This window comes from Poecile atricapillus, chromosome 15 (assembly GCF_030490865.1).
Source record: "Poecile atricapillus isolate bPoeAtr1 chromosome 15, bPoeAtr1.hap1, whole genome shotgun sequence".
NCBI classification, from domain to species: Eukaryota; Metazoa; Chordata; class Aves; order Passeriformes; family Paridae; genus Poecile; species Poecile atricapillus.
In genome coordinates, this window is record NC_081263.1 from 11873413 (window position 1) to 11885620 (window position 12208).

The following is a 12208-nucleotide window of genomic DNA, read 5'->3' on the forward strand; positions in this document are numbered from 1 at the left end:
TCCCTGGTGCCAGAGAGAGAAATAACTCACCAGCCAGGGAGGACTTTATCCAGCTGAGCTGGCCTGGGTTATCTCATCGATCCATGTGAGGGGAGAACGAGCTGCAGCAGCTGATGGACAGAGCAGGAAAGCTCTGCCCTGCTGGGGGGGATGTTCTGCCACAGGGGGATCCCTTCCAGGCACCTTGGCTCCCCAGCTGCTGCCTCCAGCCCTGCATGGAGGAGGAGGTGCCAGGCTGGCACAAAGCACAGGAGATTTATGTCACAAGCTTTATTTTCATGAAGCACCAGACACCAAAACAGGTGAGAGCAAAGATGCCTTCCCTACTGCTCCAAAGTCTTACCCAGAGCGTGTTAAAGCAGCGCTGTGTGTTGTAAACTCTGAGGGTGCAGGAGCAGCACCTTGGCATCTTACCCAAGTCATTTTCCCACAGTTTGTCCTTTTAGTCCAGCAGGCCACAGCCCTGGGGTTCTTCACACAACATCTGTGCCACTGCTGAAGTCACCTGCACCTGCAGTGAGTCTCCACCAGCAAAAGGAGTTACACCCCCTGCAAGATGTTCCCCATGACTTTGGACAGAACTGGAATGTGGCTCTGGAGCAGAAGGGATTAAAGGTCTTGGGTAGATCCCCTGACTGTGCTGTCCAAACATGTGACAGGTGGAGACCACTCTCTAGCCTTGCTTTCTATTTTCTATTCTATTTTCTATTGCTATTCTATTTCTATTGCTAGCTGGGATAATTTTAATAAAAAATTGAAAATCACATTCAAGTCTGAGAGATCTGAGCCATGTCTCTTCACCATTCTGGTATCTCCAGCTGTGGCTGTACTGCCCCCATGGAGGGGAAGCAAATTTTGCTGCACAGAAGTGATGTGCAAATAAATGAATAGCCAGAAAACGTCCTTCATGCAGTTCCATTTGAACTGGCTTTTTGTTTGTTTTAATTAAGTTACTGATCTACTCTCTTTGGAATATGTAAGAGGCAGAGGGAGGCTGATCCATTGCCATTTAATATACATCACTGTTGTGTGTTGAGATGGATATGACAGTAATAGTTCCTTGCAATATTTAAGTCTACTGAGCCCTGAAGATCTCTTTTAATATCACTTGATTTATCAAATCTGATTTGGGACTTATAGCCTATATAGAAGGAGTTCTCAAATTCCTAATCCATTTGGCAATAAGTATCTTCTCTGCTTTACTACTTCATCTTCCTTACTCACTGATCTGAAGGGTAGGAGTTTTGAACTCATTTATCATGGACAAAAAAAAGGGGTTTTATGATGAGTTTTGACAATTATATATGTCCCATTCCAGAGAGTAAATAAAATATGAGTGCTATTTGCTGTGCCACTTAATGCAGGCCACCAAACTGATGCCCTGTGATGGAAGATGTACAAGACTTGCTGCTGAGAATACAGAATTGGAACCACTTTGGCACTCTTCACAAAAATCAGAGCTTCCATCCTAATTTTTCCTACCCTGTGCCTTTCTGCAACAGAGATTTTTCTTCTACAAGTGGTTTCCAGACAAGGTAAGAGCCTCATAAGGTTCTGGTCCATGCCCCTGAGTGCACTCAATGCAACATTCTCCTGCTGCCCTGTCCTGCCTGGATTAACCATGCCGAGTCATGATGCTCATTTTACCTTCCTTGAGACACTCTCCCATCATCCAAGTGCTTTTTTAAAAGCAATATTCCAAGGCTGACTTCACTTTTTCACTTGAAATGGACTGGGTTTGAGTGAGTCGACGTCTGGCCCTCTGTCTTTCACTTAATGACTCAAAAAATCCAATAAACAGAGCAAGCCAAATTACAAATATGGACTAAAGAGCACCAGGCCTTTATTTCTTGCTCAGAGGCAAGCAGTGCAACTTTAATTTAACAGAAAATGATCAGCTTTATGACTAGATGTGTTGCAAATAAACTGACAACCTTTATACAATACAATTACTTTATTTTATGTGATATTATTATTATCTGAGCCATCTGACACTCTTATGGCTCATATAAAAATTCCTATTTTAGTGCAACTCTGTGCTTAAATAGATCTCTTTGTGCTACATGAAATAACCCCTTCCTCTCACCTCAGCATTTACAGCCTCCAAAATACACAGAGCTCCATCACAGCCCTTCCTCCTCAAACAGCTGGATTTAAAATCTTGATCCAAGGAAGGGTTTCCATTGATTTGAATAGCTATTGGATCATCCCAAAAGTGTGCCTATGGGAACAATTCAGCCCCATGCTACTGGAAAGAAGGTTTTCCTTAAGCTAACTGACATTTTTGAGGGGGGAAAAAAGGATCTTTCTGGATGGAGAATCACAGCAATTCAGCTATTTTGCTTCTGTTCCCTAAATAAATTCATTCAAGTGGAGGGCACTGAGCAGCACAGGCAGATATACCCATTCATTATCATCTTTCCTCGCTACATGTCACATATTTAATTCTTCTGATCCTTCCTCTCAAATCTCTCCTCAACCCTGGGATCCTGTTAGCAGCTCTTCCCCTTGTTCAGTACAAATCCCTCAAGAAAACAGGCAGGTAACTGCTATTATGTTTGACAATCGCTTAAAAGCAACTAAATGTTACCTGCTGCGTTAATTCACTCTTTGCAAAGGACAGCCTCCCCTCCCGCTCTGCCCTGCAGCCCAGGGGCTGAGCACAGCCCAAGGGGACGAGGACAGCTTGGATTTGACCCGGCACAAGGTGCAAAAGTGCCCCCAATTTCCAGCAGCTCCCCCAGCAGCATCTTCAAGGATGGAGCGCGACGCTGGGTCCCTTTCCAGCCGAGATGCGCGGAGAGCAGGGATGAAGATAAAGGTGCCTTTGTGCTCTGGCTTCTTTCATCCTGGCTCTGACAGTGAATCATTCAGAGCACGAGGGAAGGAGACAGGCAGAGGCAAACAAGTTGCATTCAATCAGCCATCCAGAGGCGGTGGCACAATTCCTGGCACAAGGATCTCGTGCAGCCGCTTTGAAGGACCCGCAGTGGCATCCTCACCACTGCTGGGGACACTGCCTGTGTCACCTTCCAAGGACGTGGGGCAGGTGGAGGACACCTGCGTGAAAAACGACATTCGCTTTTCCTGGTAAATTTTAAAAGGTTGAATAAAAAGACAAAAGACAATAGGGGACAAAGACAATAAAGCAAAGGGTTAAAAGGGCCGTGTGCTTGGCACTGTGCCAAGAGCAAACCTGGTGTGTTGGAAACATCCTTTGAAGACCATTTCCATTACATCAGCCTGTTGCATATTCATAAACAATTACACAGATTCAAACTTTTCCAAGGACTGTTTTGTACAGTCTGTCCTTGGTTCTGCCTTTTTTAGAGCCCGTGTCTATCTTCATTATCTCCTTCAGTCTGGGCCCTGGTCCCTTCCCTCCAAGGACACTAGGTGTTGATAAGTGGTTCAATTATTTATTTAAATTATTTATTTATTTATTATTTCTTTATTTAAAAAATAAATATTAATTTATTATTATTATTATCAATACAATTTATTGATAAATGTCAGCAGCAGGGTCCCCATCATCTGTTCACTGGATGCTAACTCAGCCGAGCAGACACTTCAATCATGGCTATCAGCCATTCCACTACCATGTCTAAATTTAGATAAAATAAAAACTTCAGCAAAACTACTTTATCAATATTTATATAACATTCATTCCAATATTTTACAAAAAGCCAACATTATAGTATGTACTTATAGGTGAATTTATAACACCTGCCATTGAACTCTTCCACCCCAGGACTACAGAATCCCAGAACAGCTTGGAAGGGACCTCAGCTGGTCCTTAGGCCAAGCTCCCTGCTCAGAGCACACGGCACAGGACTGTGTCCAGACTGGCTCTGGAATCTCTCCAGCGAGGGAGACTCCACACCCTCTCTGGAAAATCTCTTCCCGTGCTCACAGTAAAGAAGTTTTTCCTCATATTTAGGTAGAACTTGCCATGCATCAGTTCCTCTTGTCCTATGAATTGGCACCAGCTCCATGTGCCCCATGGTCTGAGCTGATGCTGGGGTGGGTGTAGAGGAGTCAGGAATTACAGATCAGATGAAAACTGCCCGCTCTAAGAGATGTGCTGGGGTCTGGGGGAGGCACTGCATGGCTGAGCCCCCAACAGAGGCTCCTGCCAGGCTGGGTGGAGGAAACCTAGTCTAGTAGAAGGGGGAAAATTCCCTGAAAAACAACATGAGCCATCAGAATTTGGGTATCTTGTCAAATAAAATGAATAAACAAATAAGTAAACTAAAAGGGAAGGTGACCAAGTATTGTGACATTGGATAGAAGGAGATGGAGAAGAACTGTGTTTACCATAACAACAAATGTTATCATTTCCTGGATCCTTGATGCTCTTGCAACTCCATGTGATCCTCTAAAGCATCTTGGCTGGTTGAGAGAAATTATCTCTGGCTCCAATACATGACTAAACCCTGAAGCCACCCTCAGAAGAGAGCTCTGGTTCCTGCCATCACCACTTGCCATATGGCTCCTCTTTCTTCCTCCACCTTCTCAGCCTCATTTACTATGGAAACAAGGCTCATGTGATCCTGCTTTCTCATCCCCTCACCTCACACACAGCTCCTCAGCCTGTAGCTCTGTCTTGAGCAGAACTGACAGTGCAAAGCTCACAGACAACTGGATCCTCACAAGTGTGGCGAGGATGGGCAGCTGGGAGAGGGGGAAGGAGAAATACAAACACATCAATGCCCCTGGAAATGGAAGGCAGCAGCTGTATGATCACAGAAATGCTTGGGTTAGAAAGGACCTCAAATCTCATTCCACACCCCTGCCATGGGCAGGGAAACTTTGCACTAGACCAGATTGCTCAGAGCCCCAAGAGAAGGGGTTTAAACATGCAAGAATTTCCACTGTAATCTCCTCAGGCAGGAAATCCAGTCAGCCACTGGACACACATCCATAGAAAACAAGGCTTCAGTAATTTTTACTCCTCACAGGTCTACTTACATTTTCTATTCTCCTTCTCTATTTTCTTCTTCTATTAGAACAAAAAAGACAGGGTCAGCCAGGCAAGACTTCACTATCTCTTTGCAGCAGGGCTGTGTTTGCTGCTGGAAATGAAGCTAAAAGCAAAGTTTCAGTACCCCAAATCAGTGCTGGAGAAGCTGATCAGATCACAGGCTCTCTCTGCTTCTCTACAGGTATAACTGCCAGGGACAATCTGTCCCACAAAGGACAGAGGATGCATCTTTTCTTTGCTAATCTCTTCTTGCTCCTGGTGTGAGTGGTTTTCTTTTTTAGTTTTTTTTCTCCCCTCAGGCATTAGAATTAGATTTCAACAGGAACAATAGCAGCAGCAGTAACATCAGCTGCCTTATCTCTGCTAACTGCTCTTTTCTCCCAAATATTTCTCTTTCTTTTTTGCACCACCTGAAAGTACCCAAAACTGACTTTTCCTTAGAAATAGTTAAGGGAAAAAGGATTAAGGGATGTTGTTAAGATGAAAACCTTACTTCATACCTAACATCTTCCATTCTTTAACTGCTTTTTCTTTTCCCTCTATCTCTAATGACAGGTTAAAAGATCCTTAAGGCTGATTGTTGCCATGGGATTAAGGAGCCTGGGGTCTATTAATTCAGATCCCAAATGTCTGCATAACTAGGTAGTGTGCAACACTATGAGGGTCATGCTGACATCCTTATTTCAGCCCTCTTTTCAAGGAAAAGAATTGGGCCACTCCCAATGACTTACAGTTCCGTTCACAAGTGGAATTTCTGTCTATCAGCCTGTGTCAAGAAGGTTTGCATTCTGGATCCTATAAAATTAAAATCAAAATAAATGAGAACACAGAATGTCTCATGATGAGGTTGGGCTTCTCCTTATTTAGGGCTGATTAAAGTAATTTTTCAGCACTGAAGATTTGAGTTATTCCTTTCCATGGGCAGTGGGGTAAGGTGGAGCAAGGCTTATCCTTGTGCCAGCTCTGGAATTCCATCAGCCTTTCCATCTTTCAATGCTTTCAAACCTTTTTAAATTATGACCGACTCTGAACCTATTTAACTTCCTTTCCTCTTCTGAATGACTCCTTCTGCTTTTCAAGGTGTGTCTTGGTATGTTGGCTCACCAATGATCTGCTGAGGAGTCTTTAGGGATAGATAAATATGCTAAAAACCAACTACCTCTGTAGATTTACCCTGTGTGACATGAAGTGACGTAAAATGAAATTGCTTTTACGTAAAGGAAGAAAATTTGAATGTCTTATACAGGGGAAATGGGCATACCAGGAGTATAAAGACACCTGGAAATAGAAAATACTATCACTGCAAATCCTTATTTGATTTGTAAGTGCTGGGCTGGAAGCTTATTCTAAATTGCAGCTCCTGGGGAAAGGGGTTACTGGTTTGGTTTTAATGTTCTGCAATAGTTCAGCCTTTGCCATTTCAGAAAAAAAAATCACAGATCTCTGAAATATTTCATATGAATTGTATGTACCCTCTATGCAAACTGGGTAAAATACAATTGTAATTAACTGTGCCCTCGTAAATAACTCATAAAAATGTAGTTAAACCTGTAGCTGTCAACAAGTGCATAACCATGAACCGGGCAGTGCAATCATTCATTTACAAAAGTATATAAATGTCAGCCAGGAAAAGAAAGTCACTTCTGTTGGCACCATAAAGGGCATTAGAATCAAGCAATGCTGGATTTTCTAACACTGAAAAACTCTCCTGGAAAAGCCCAGGAGAAGGGGTGGGCTGAGCTCCCAGCACTCCCTGCCCCACAGGGGCTTGTTCTGCAAAGGTATCAAACCATTAACCCAACAATTAACCCCCAGTTTAAGGCAGAGGAGGGGAGGAATTTCAGCCAGGATCCTCCACAACAGACCTCCCCCGTGTGATTAATGAAGCACTGAGGAAGATGAATGCACACAGGCTCTGAGTAAAGCCAGCACCACCTTGGAGAAAGCTTTTGATAGGAGGAAAGGCTCTGTTTTAAAAGCTCTCTGAAGTCAAGGCAGAGACAAATGTTACCTTAATTTCTGCTCCCTTCCTTCACTGCTTTAAAAGGAGGAAAGAGTTGAACGGGAAGACTTCATACTCTTGAGACTCCATAATTTGCTTGATGAATGCTTTAAAAAGAGATGGGCTGGGAGAGAAGATCATTGAATTTAAGCAAAATGTAGTATTCACCTCTCTTCTGGTATCAAGAGGCAAGGCAGATGATTCACAGATGAGAAAGGAGCTCAGCTGTGAAGGTAGGGAGCTGGAATTAAAATGAGGGAATGTTTTGTGATGAATATGGTCCTCAGTGTAAGAAGAACACTGCCTGTCCTGGGAGAACAAGGAAGAATTCCAGAATTGCCCATTGTCTATCAATTGCATCAGATATTGGCAAGGGGAAGAAATTAAGATGAATAATCTTACTCAAGAAAAGCTCATGAAAACCATTTCATTTGGTGACCTTGGATCCACAGAGTGACACACAATTTGTGGTTCCTCCCTTTTTCCTTCTTCGTATTAAGGTTTAGTTCCTCAAGCTCTCAGTCCACACCTCTCTTTTATCTGGAAATTTCTAAATTTTGTGCACTAGCTCCTAGTCTAATGAAATTTTTACCACCCAGTGTTCAGCACTGTGTTGCTGTGAGGGTAATAGACTACAGCAGTCACCCATGGAAGAAATTTTTGCAACCTCTGTTTTGAAATTACTGCCGAACCTTTCTTTCCCCCTTTAGTTCTGTTTTTAATCAAGCCTGAAATTTTCTTCCTTTCAAGAAACCTTTAAAATCTTCTCATTTTCTCTGGATAATACCTCTCTGAACTACATTGTTATGCTGTAAGAAAAGGACTATTTTCTGTCACTTGGAAACCCACGCCTCATTTTGAACTGAAATAAACCCACTAATAAAATTAATCAGAAGCACTATTCCTCTGGAGAGAGCCTGGGATGGGTTATAAACTGAACCACAGGTTTCCAATAATACAGCACACTCAATACCAAGGAACAAGACCTCCACTAGCTGGGACACATCATACCTCAACAGAAGGTCGTGAAATTACTGCAGGAAAACAGCACAGATGAAGGACAGAGGAAAAAAAAAAACAAAAAAAAACCAACAAAAATGACACGATATGAAGGCCAGATAAGTTGTAAGCACATTGAAATTCCTGCAGAGGATCTGCAAGGCTCCTTAAGTCCTTGCCTATTGTTCAAGACAGAAGCTTCAGGTTTTAAAGGCGCTAAAATTTCCATTGTGTGCACATCCTTTTGGGGCATCCTGCTCACAATGCCTTGTTTCCAGGAGAATAAACCACACACATATCCTGTTAGAGCTGATTATTTAACAGCAGTGAAATTCAGGTTGAAGTGCTGAGAGCACAACTAACAAGACACCTAAATTACCGTCCCTGAAGGAAAATTGGGGTATCACTTCTGTCTGAGTCTCCTTTCAAGCTTTTCTGTAAAATAGAGATAGTTATGGCAATTTCCTAAGCGTGCTCAGAGGGTCAGGTAGTGTCAGCAAGGTATTTTAGATTTGTAAAACACTGTCTGTGCCAAAAGTTAATGTCAGATGCCTGTAATGAAAGTGCAGGGCATGGCTAATGGAAGGAATATTAGACAACAGACAGTAGACTTTGTTTTAAAAATTTTATGGCTGAGACATGAACTGACAGAAGCTGACAGTGATGAAAAAAAGGTTCTGCTCTGGAAAGTGGCCAGGTTTTCTGAAGCTGCTATCAACAGAAAGGTAACAGATGCAGGGTTTCAGTAACAGGCCATGAGAAAACACAGCCCCTGCTCCCACCAGGACACCAACACTTGGTTAATCTCTTCCAGAACACTGCAAATTACTGAATATTACTTACCTACCTGATTTGGGATCACAGTAAACCAAAGTTCACGAGGCAACTAATGTCAGGTTCTGCTATGAATCCCACAGCACTGTGGTGGATTTTTATGTGTGTGCATGCAGTTAACCAAGCCATAAACAAGTCGTGGTGCTGTAACAAGCCTGACAGTGGACATGCTGCTGGGAACCCCTTGTAAATTTATGACACATGCCATAATAAAAAAAAAAAAAAAAGAGCAGAACTCCTGACTTCATATTCCACAGGGTTGTTTCCTTCTGCTTTGTCTGACTGAGGAGTTGGATAAAGCCCATTCCTCTGGCACTCCAGCAGCTCGGAGTCCCTCCAGCAGGAGGGCCACGTTCCTGATGTCCAGGATGATGTGATTGACCTCACACCACAAAAGTGTCACAAGGTGTCTCACTCGATGTTTTCCCAGGTGAGAGGTGCTGCAGAAGTGCCAAGCACTGAGTGGTTTGGGGCTGAGTGCTGGAAGGCACTCTAAGAAATTTCCTTTTTAGAAGCCAACACCTCCTTGGCTTGCCAGACGTAAGAAAGAAAAGGACTCTGCTCTTTGTTTGGTGAATCTTGACACTGATGCTTTAGTGCTGACTGACCCTACTACTTATTTTAACTTTCCATTGATGGCTCCTTTATCTGGGCACCCAGACTCTTTCCAGCACAGCCTAAACCACATGAATAGCTGAATTTTCCTTCCTTCATCTTTTCTTCTGCTGGTTGGTGGCACATTTCTTCGACCTTCAGCTCCATGCCCCAAGCCCTGTTTTTCCTTCAGTCCCCAGAGACAGTGCAAGCAGCAGTTCCCTGAATGCCACCTTTACATGGCTGTGCTCCCACAACCTAAACACTGGGCAAAGTCTTCAGGGCTACAGGTGCTGTATTATTATTTTCTGTGTTAGCACAGATTTCAAGTAGCTTCTTTCACAAGCCTTGTCAAAAGCTTGAAAAATTGGACCATGTTGCAGCGGCCTCAGGGAGACAAAGAGTTACATTGTCCCACCCCAAACCCCTTGTGAAGGGCGGCCCAGGAGTTCTGATTGGGTTTGAGTCCCTGGGGGGTTCTCCCTTGGTGTGTTTCTAATGGTCCCTGACCCTGAACTCCACCCTCAAAGGTGTAAACCCTCGGTTCTGTCCCTCAAAAACCCCTGCTGTGCCTCTGTTCGGGGCTCTCTGTTCTGGACCTGAGTTTGTTCTCATGCTGAATAAATGGTTTCATGAACGGGAGCCCGTCTCGTTGGTGTTTCATGCTGGTCCCCAGAATCCTGCTGCTTCCCTGGACGAGATCCTGAGGTTGCAGGCTGCAACAGACCAGACAATAAAAATAATCTTAATGTTTTCTTGTAGAGGGAAGGAGAACAGACTCAAAAGCTCAGCTTTCCTGTGGAATGGGGAAGACACAAAAGCAAGTTATGCATTAAAAAGGACCTGATTTACCTCTAGGACAATCTTAAGAGGATGACTATTCAAATAGTTGCACATTCAGAATGGAAATATTTGAGTAGATATTTTAACCGTGTTTGCACTCTATGACACAAACTTTAGTGATTAACAGAACAAAACCACTTATTTCGAGGCCAGGTTGGACGGGTCTTGGAGAGAAACCTGCTCTGGTGAAAAGTTTCTCTGGTCATGACAGAGGTTTGGAATAAGATGGTCTTTAAAGTCCCTTCCAACCCAAATTATACTGTGATTTTTACTTTTCAGTAGATTCCATTATCTGGACACCCAGACTGTTTTCCTAACAACCTCAACCATAATAATTTTCTTTTTTCCCTCTTTCCTTCAGCAGGTTGCTGGCATCTGCTACATGTTTCTGTGGAATTTTGTTCCCCCACCCCAACTTCCTGCCCCAGCTGGGCAAAGACTTGTGTCTACTTGATTCCAGAAAATTCATTTCAACAAACCCAGCATGTTTATCTGACTTCCCTGGTAGCCTTACAGTGGATCTGGGAGCACTAACATTCAGCTAGGATATCAGCATCCTGGGAACATCCTGGACTCTTCTTAGGAATATTCATCTCCTTTGATGGGCAGCACAAATTCTGGTGTGCTCCTCCAGGGCCACAGCCCGATTTCAGATGCCAGGAGGTGTTTGCCTCCCCACAGAGCCACTCATGTTGAACTCTCTGCCATAGCAACTAAGCCAGCAAACAGACAATAAACTGCTTTTTTTCTAAGCAGGATCCTGGTATTCAAACACAATGACTAAAATACTGCAGAGATTTCAGTATTGCCACTTCTCTGAGTGCATTAAAACTTCCGTCTGGTGTATTTCTTTATAGCTGAGCTCTTGCAGGGAATGGATTAAGCTGAAAAATCCTTAAATCTTTCTCTTTTTTTTTTTTTAATCTTGGTGTTTATGTGGAAAAATGCAAAAGAATATAAACTGCAGTTGTACTTAGCAGTATTTTTTTTTTTAATCTACAAATACTTAAGAAAGAAAAATAAGAAAATAAAATGAAGGCCTTAGTGAAATATCTGGATTGTATTTAGTGTTAGCAAGAATTCATGCACTTTGTAGCTATTCTGTTTTTTCTGATTTTATAAGGTCCCAGCACATTTGGGGGATTACTTCTTATTTATTAGCACATAAAAAAGTGTCCCTCAGAATAATGGCCAAGGCAGAGGAGGACCATGTGGTGGGTTGAGGCTTTGGGGGGGTTTTTTATGAAGCTTTGGACAGCAGAAGTGAGGAAGCCCAGGAGAGAAGGGCAGATGATGTGAAACACATCCCTTCAAACAGAACAAGCCCAGATTCCAGCATGGGAAGGTTCTGGCCAGAAGTGATCACTGAAATCACGGCTTGCCTCTCATGTATTGGTTTCTTGATTTGCATGTGAAGAGCTCTTTGTGATGATGATCAAGAAAATGTAAAGCTGCCATCAGTGGGCTGGTGCCAGGCTGTGACTTTCTGTCCTGTGAGGTCAGGCACTGGCCCAAGTTAGAGTGACACTGCTGACAGCCTCCCAAAAGCTCTCCCCAGGAGCAGCCAGGCTTTGACTTCAGACCATTCTCCCCCTTATTCATTTCCTGCTTGGTTTGAGCGCTGCAGAAACCTCGCTACACTGGCCAGAGCCACAGGATCGATAAAGCAGAGGAGGAAAGAGCTGCATTCCCACCTGCCTCGTCCATCACTGGCAAAGCTGGCAGCTCAGGTCTGCTGCCTGAATCCCATTTTTTCACTTGACAAAAAGCCTCTCTTGGAGACCGCTGGGGGAGACACCTAAAACCTTATATACATTAAGGCTAGTGAATTGATACCCTGTCAGATGATGAGAATCTCTCTTCATCTGCTGAGAGTTAATGATGATTTATTAGGCAGAACAGACAGGTCCCAGGACATATTTGCAAGGACTTGTCAGTCAGAAAAAATTCCT

The 12208-nt window shown here is 43.3% G+C and overlaps 1 long non-coding RNA gene across 1 annotated transcript; it reads left to right on the plus strand.

Annotated features, from left to right (window-relative positions):
- The first annotated feature begins 96 nt into the window (after positions 1 to 96).
- Positions 97 to 11179, plus strand: LOC131585028 (uncharacterized). Its single transcript, XR_009278850.1, has 3 exons — positions 97 to 302; positions 1365 to 1535; positions 10618 to 11179. It is a non-coding gene; the product is annotated as an uncharacterized LOC131585028 (long non-coding RNA).
- The last annotated feature ends 1029 nt before the right edge of the window (positions 11180 to 12208 follow it).